Consider the following 8,490-nt stretch of genomic DNA (forward strand, 5'->3'; position numbering starts at 1 on the left):
ACCAATACCATCAATACCACCACCACCACCACCACCACCACAATAACAAAAAATACCACCACCACCGCCACCTATACCAATAATGTGAACACCATCAATAATAACATCAACAAAATAAAAAAAATAACAAAACCAATAGAAAACAAAACAAACAAAAAACAAACAAACACACCAATAGTGCCAAAAACATCACAAACAACCACCAACACCACCACCAACACCATCCTACAATACCATAACAGTCAATAGAATACTGCGGCAAAATCGAGGATTTTTTTGAGTTCTTCCTACATTTTTTAGCTTCAAAACTCAAAATTATTAACCCATTCTTGAAGATAACACAACTAAAAGTCTTCTGTTTTAATCATTAACTAAATATCCTTAATTTTTAGAAAAAACAATAAATGTAGAACTTATAATTAACTAAAAAGCCCTAATTTATGTGAAGAGAGAGAAAATGACAGATACAAGCAATAAAAAAGTCAAAAATAAGATCTATGTGGTTGAAAATAGAAAGAAAATTGAGCTATTAAGAAGGGTTGAGCAATCTATTGAGTAGTTGTTGTTTGTATCATTGAGAGAGAAAGAGAAGGGAAAGAACTCAAGCTTTGAAATGATGAAACATTTTTTTCGCAACTATTCTATGAGTTGATTTGTATTTTGAAAAAGAATGTCAAGTTTTGAAAATGTTATTTTGGTCTGAATTGATCTTAATTAATTTTTCAAAAGAGATAAATTTTAATTATTTCATAATAAATAAAATAAATTTCATTAAAAATAGTTTTTAGTTATTAAGTTGAATTGAAACTTTAATAAATTTAATATTGAATCAATAATAATAATTTGATATGAATTATTTCAACTCAAATTGATCAAATAATAACTCTGGTTAGTAGAAACATAATCGTTGATCATGTGATTGTAATGAAATCAATTGAAAATGTAATTAAGCATATGAAATCATCCTTAATTCTAGATAAATCAATTTAGATATTTCAAATAATGACTCTATATGAATCATTTCAACTCAAATTGATTAATTGATGATTCTAGTCAAGACGAATACAATAGTTATCATGTAATTGCAACGATATCAATTGAAATTGTAGCTGAACCTATGAACACATCCTCAATTCTAGCTAAATCAAATTAAGATATTCCAAATAATAGCTTGATATGAATCATTTCAACTCAAATTGATCAATTGATGACTCTCGTCAGGATAAACACAATAGTTGATCCTGTAATTACAACGACATCAATAGAAATTGTAGTTAAACCTATGAAATCACCCTTAATTCAATCTAAATAAATTTAGATATTTTAAATAATGGATGATATGATTAGTTTCAACTCAAATTGATCAATTGATGACTTTGGTCAAGAGAAACACAATAGTTGATCATGTAATTGCGATGACATCAATAGAAATTATAGTTGCACCTATGAATTCATCCTTAATTATAGTTAATTCAATTTATATATTTCAAATAATGGGTTGATATGAATAATTTCAACTCAAATTGATCAATTGATGACTCTAGTCACGATGAACACAATAGTTGATCATGTAATTACAATGACATCAATTAAAATTGTAATTGAACCTATGAACTCATCATTAGTTCTAGTTAAATCAATTTAGATATTTCAAATAATGACTTTATATGAATAATTTCAACTCAAATTGATCAATTGATGACTCTGGTCAAGATGAATACAATAGTTGATTATGTAATTACAACTACATCAATTGAAATTATAGTTGAACCTATGAATTCATCCTTAATTATAGATATATCAATTTTGATATTTCTAATAATTACATGATATGAATTATTTCAACTCAAATTAATTAATTGATGACTTTGGTCGGAACGAACATAATACTTAATCATGTAATTGCAATGACATCAATAGAAATTGTAGTTGAACCTATGAACTCATCCTTAATTATAGTTAAATTAGATTAGATATCTTAAATAATGGCTTGATTTGAATAAATAGAGGACTAACCTATTGCAGTAGAGTACACATTTGTTGAAAATTATCAAAAATTTATAGACATCTATTAAAACAAACGTTCAACCTATTATAAAGGATTATTTATCTCTTGGAAATTATCAAATAGATATTGATATCTATTGCAACAAATGACTTATCTATTTCAAATTATCAAATAGATGTTGCCATCTATTGTGATAGATGACTGATCTGTTGAAAATTATCAAATAGAGATATCTGTTGCAATAGATGACTTATCTATTGGAAGATCTTTTTTTATTTTAAATCAATTTTCTATCTAAAATACAAAAGAAAAAAAATACTAAGAAGGCCTAACGTTTTTTGGATAACTCAAAAATCTCCTCCTTGTGTGTCTTATCTTGTCTTTTCAATGTCACCGTCACAGTCTCCTCTTTCTCCTTAAAGCGTTCATCACCATAAATTAATAAATATTTAAGCCTATCCCTAGAATTCTCTATCCTTCAACCATAAAATAATTCATCTCTCTTCTTTCTCTCCTCTTTAGAGTAATCCCAACCTTCTTCTTTTTTTCTCTTTTTGCTCTTCTCTTTCGCATGAGGTTCCTTTCAAATATCAACAAATATATATCTTTTCTTATCTAAAATTAGTGTTTTGATCCCTTCGCTTTTGACATGGCAGGTATGATTCACTATTAGATCTGCGCTCTCTACTATTATTCTTTCCTTCTCATCTTCTTATTTGCCTATTTCATAAAATTTTTCATGTTTTATTTGATGAAAATTGAAATTGTGCACATCATATTTTTACATTGGTTATTTAAATTAGTTATTTATATTTGTTGTTTTTATTTATTTATTTATTTATTACCCATATCTTATTTATTGAATGAACGAACCATTGTTTTTATTAAGCAATCAAAAAAGTCTTCCAATATATGGCCTATCTGTTGCAATAAATTGGTCATTTATTGGGAGAACTTAAAATGGCTTGTTGGCAGTATCGGTGTTGTTTGTTTGTTTCTTTATTATTGATGCTATTGTTGATATTGTTGTTGTTGTTGGTGATGTTATAATTGGTGGTGTTGGTGTTACAATAGGTGGAATATATGATGGAAGATATTAAAATAGGTCTTCCAATAGAATTACCATCTGCTACAATAGATGAATCAACTGTTAGAATAGCTTAAAATAGCTCTTCTAATAGATGACCCATTTGTTGCAACATATTGGTTATTTTTTACAATAGATGGATCATCTATGGCAACATATGGGTTATCTATTAAAATTCTTGTTGTAATATGTTGTATTTATTAAATATTTGTGTTACCCTTTTTCAATATTATGCAGACATCAATTGTAATGTTCTTTTTGCTTTTCTCTTATTTGTAGATAAAATATGTCTTCCAAAAAGAAAAGGAAGTGAAAGTGGATCAACTTTTGCCCAACCAACATAAAAGGCTAGAGTAGAGATAGGTTCGAAGGAATAAGCTGCTTGTAGATGGAACCACTACATATGTGAGAGGTATGTATTACTAATCATGTTATCGTGAAAACACACATAAATTACACTAATTTTGTTAATATTATTTTTTACCGATTAGGGATTGATCATTCAAAAATGATATTGTATTTTATAGTTAAGTTTGATAGGTCCAAACTGATAAGGCTGAGGGACCAGGAAGGTGGTGCCAATACCCTATTTCGATTTAATAATGGTTTTTCTAATGTTATGTGTTAAGTTTTGAGAAGGCATCATATTTATGGTGATAATGTAGAGATTCAATAGTGATTGGACTGATTTTAAGGGTTCAATGGACTTTTGAAAGGCCTCCGAAGCATTGCACTACTGCAAACAAAAATGAAAATTAATATAGTTATTGTCTTTGTCTAAATTTATATGGGTGAGTTGATCGGGGTGATGATTATACAACAGAAGGTGCTTAGGAGAATATCTGTGAGGGAAAGGGGAGGTGCTGAAAACTATATCAACTCAGACCTTATTAAACAAGAAACATAGGGTAGCAAAGAATGTGTAGCGAATCTGGCCAATGAAATTGACATGAAAAATGAAAAAAACTGAATGATCTAAAAAATAAAAGTGTGTCAAAAAATAAAAATCCATCACCCATTGTTGAAAAGAAAAATGGTGAAGAGGACTGGAGCTGTGCACTTTTCGAGGTAACTGTTACTAGTTAGCGTGGTTTGAATAATCACCTCCAAAGAAAGGAATAGAACTCCAATGAAGTAGCTTTGTGAGCATCGAGGGTTATAAAGACGTACAACTAGAATAAAACTTGAACCAAGAACCTTTGAAGTAAAAATAAGAGATCAAGCCAAGGCGGTAATTTCTAAAGTTAAACTTGCATCCTAGGCCTTCTCTTTGTGGATCTGGTTACGTCAATTGCAGTGGATACAAAAAGACATGGGATTTCTGCCCAACTTCAAACCATTTTATTTCCACTGCCACTGACCTGATCAGACCACAAACAGAAGGCATGGGATGCAAGTTAGAATTTAAAAATTACCAACTTGGCTTGATCCCTTATTTTAACTTTAGCAGTTCTTGGTTTAAGTTTCATTCTTGATTGTACATCTTTCCAACCCTCAGTGCTCACAAAGTTATTTCCTAGGATTTTTATTTCATTATTTGGAGGTGATCATTTAGGCCACACTAACTAGTTTCAGTTACCTAAAAAAGTGTCTAGCTACAGTCCACTTTACCATTTTTCTTTTCAAAGACAACTGACGAATTTTCATTTTGAAATACACTTTCATATTTGTAGCTCATTCTGATTTTTCATCTTTCAAGTTAATATTATTGGTCAAATTGGCTAGAAGTTCATTGCTTGCTACCACATGTTTATTCCTTAATAAGGTTTGAGATGATATAATCTTTAGCAACTCCCCTTTACCGCGCATATATTCTCCTACAATATGTTCTGCTGTGTAATCGTCTTCTCGAGCAACCCATCCATATAAATTTGGACCAAGGGAATTTCTATTGGTTTTGCATTCTTGTTTACTACACTAGGATCCTTTGAAGGCCTTCTTAAACTCCATTACACTATTAAAACTAGTGCAATCACTATTGAGTCTCTATAATGCCATCAAATATTGATCCTTTCTCAAAACTTGACGCATAAATATGAGCAAAACTGTTATTAAATTATAACAGGGTATCGACACATCTTATTGGACCCTTTGGCCTTATCAGTTTACTCTTATCAAACTTAACTGTAAGATGCAAGATCTTGTTTGAAGGATCAATGCCTAATCGATAAAAAACTGCATTCACAAAATAATTGTACTTTATATGTGTTGTCACGATAACCTGACCAGTAATACATAACTCCTACGCATGAAAATAGATCCATCCATCTGCACACCCATTATTCTTCCTACCCCATCAATGTCAAATAGTGTTTAATCTTCAGTTCCCATCGCGAAGTAGTGTATAAAACTACAGAGGCTCAAAGGATAACCATATTAAAAACCTTTCTTCTTAATCTTCTGGGAAGGGTAACAACAATCTCGAAAACTAAAAACCTAATAGAGAGAAACCCTTGCTACTACTGGATTGAGTTATTCCAATAGATGACCCATCTGTTACAACAAATGAAAAATCTATTGGACTACATGCCCGTAAAAAAAAAGTGCCCCATGTGTAATGCACCATGATATTTGTAATAGTAAACTTAGTTTGTTGATTGTTATGGACTTTGATAATTTTAACTCATTGTTGAGGATGTAAATGTTATTATTTATTACATAAAATATATTTTTATTAACTTGTGCATTGATAAAAAGAGGTAAGGTAGGTAATATGAATTAGATACAATAGACTACAAAAAATATTTTCCGCAGATTACCAATTTGTTGCAATAGATGGAGATTTGCTAGAACACAATACAACTCATCAATCTGGATTGCTTTCAACTAACAGATGATCAATACGTTGCAATAGATGGGCAATATGTTGGAAAAACTCAAAACCCTTGCTGATGGAGTATCTTCTTCCAATAGATGACACATTTATTGCAATAGATCAACTGGAAGAACATAATACAGTTCTTGCCACTGGTTTGTGTTTTTTCAACAGATGACAAATCTATTTCTACATATGATCTATCTGTTGAAAAAACTAACTGAAATGATAATTAATAAAAAATGGTTATTGAAAAGGTGAAAAGTCATGACATTTTAATTATTTAATAAAGAAAATGGGTTCGTAAATAAATAATATGGAAATAAATGATAAACACAATTTAAAACCATAATAAAATAGTTATTTAATTTTAATAACTAATGTTAATATTGAACAGGTAAAAAGTCATGAATTTTTACCTTTTTTGTTGTTAAATCTATTTTCTTAATTTAAATAATCAAAAACTCACCAATTTAAATTAATTAAGGGATAAAATTATTAAAAAAGAGGTGAACAATCATGACTTTTTGTCTAACACATTTAAAACAACTGATAAATCAAATTCATGATTTGTTGTAACTGATGAATCAACTATTGGAAAAAATCAAAATAGCTCTTCCGACAGATAGTCTATCTGTCTTCAAATAGATAACCCATCTATTACAATCGATGGATCATCTATTTCATAGACGGACCATCAGTTGTAACAGATAGTTAATCTGTTACGACAGATGAGTTATCTATTACAACAGATGGGCCATCTGTTGCAACAACTCAATAAAAATGGTTATTATTAAAAGAAACGGTTATTGAAAAGGTGAAAAGTCTTCAATTATTTAATTAATAAAAATGATTATTTAATCTTAAGAACTAATTAATATTGAAAAGATGAAAAGTCATGACTTTTTACAATAATAAAAAAGTCAACAGTTTGATTTAATTAAGTCATGACTTTTCACTGTAATGAAAAAGTCACCATGTTTGATTTAATAAAGGCATGTAATTAATAAAATGGAGGTGAACAGTCGTGAATTTTTGCCTAACAGATTCAAATTCAATCCTTGATAAATAGGTCCCCCCTTACTCATTCATTCTACTCCACTTTATTTATTTCTTGCATCTTGTATTTTATATCGCATCTTGTATTTTATATCTCATCTTGAACCACTTCTCTTCAAAGATAAGATTCTTTTTTCATTGTGGTAAGTTTTTTTAATTTGTAAATCTACTAGTTGGTAGTATACGTTGTATTACATTCAGACTCTTTTCTTTTCTTTAGTGTTTTACATTTTTTGTTAATACATGCGTGCTCTAGATATAGCTGATCTAGTTTGGACATGGAAATTCTGCATGACACCATGCAAAAACTTCAAAGGCAGGTTAATGAACTCTAGTGGGAGTTGGGCGCCGTAAGAGCGAGGATGCTTTGTGAGATTCACAGGATAAAGAGGGTCCTACTGCTACCAGTTGATGATTTAATGGTTGACAATAATAATAATAATAACAATAATAATAATTAGTTTTGCTTTTTCTTTTAGAGTATGTATTTTGTTTTATTTATATTGGATCTACCTAAACCTAATGTATTTTGTTTTGTTTAATAAAAAAATCTATGTTTGGTCGACCTTGACTTTATTTCTTATTTAATTTTAATTTTGTTTATTTATTCTTCTTAATATGTCGAGGCTTAGAGGTAAGGATTGATTGTTTGACACAAATTTTAATCCAGTAGCAAGAGGAAGAGTTTTAAGTTCTTCAAATAGATAGACCATCTATGTAAATAGATTGGTCATCTGTTGGAAGAACCCAAACCAGTGGCAAGAACTATATTGTGTTTTCCAATAGATGGCCTATCTGTCGCAACAGATTGATCATCTATTGGATGAACACAATTCAGTTTAATGGTCTGTATTATGTTTTTTCTAATAGATCTATTGCAACAGATGGTCCATATATTGGAAGAACACACTCTAGTTAAAAATAATTACATTTACATTCACAATAATGAGTTAAAAATATCAAAGTTCATAACAAACAAACAAAAACACAAGTTTTATTATTACATAAATCATGGTGGATTACGATTCAGGCATTTAGTTCTTTTGTGGCCGGTGTTCTTACATACGAAGAACTTGTTAATTCTTGATGGAAATGATTCTCCAACTCCACGCCTCCTTTTTATCGCCTTCTTCCCAGTTTGATAGTGCTTGGGTCAATATATGGAGAAGATATTAATCTCTTAAAAATCTCTTCAGGACCAATCCAAGATTCTTCAGGAGGCACCAGATTAATATTCTCACTATATGTCATTATATATCTTTCCACTGAATAATATGGAGATGATTACTCATAAATTTGAACTCTATATTGTGCACCATATTGGGCTCGAAGCGCTCTCATAACATGTGGATGGGGTATTTTGTCCAAGTCAAAATCTCTAAATGTACAAGATCTTATTTGAAGATTGAACGTGGAAACATCACTATGACCGTCGGTACTGAACTTGTAATATGCTATTTGATGAGCAAATAACCTATTCCCCAAACTAATTTTCATTGATATTTCTTTTTTCGCTTCTAG

At 30.0% G+C, this 8,490-nt stretch overlaps 1 long non-coding RNA gene across 1 annotated transcript; it reads left to right on the forward strand.

Annotated features, from left to right (window-relative positions):
- Positions 1–2,511: 2,511 nt before the first annotated feature.
- On the forward strand, positions 2,512–5,773 carry LOC124899421. The gene is made up of 2 exons (XR_007056892.1): positions 2,512–2,664; positions 3,375–5,773. It is a non-coding gene; the product is annotated as an uncharacterized LOC124899421 (long non-coding RNA).
- The last annotated feature ends 2,717 nt before the right edge of the window (positions 5,774–8,490 follow it).

The sequence above is a fragment of the Capsicum annuum genome, chromosome 6, assembly GCF_002878395.1.
Source record: "Capsicum annuum cultivar UCD-10X-F1 chromosome 6, UCD10Xv1.1, whole genome shotgun sequence".
Taxonomy (NCBI): Eukaryota; Viridiplantae; Streptophyta; class Magnoliopsida; order Solanales; family Solanaceae; genus Capsicum; species Capsicum annuum.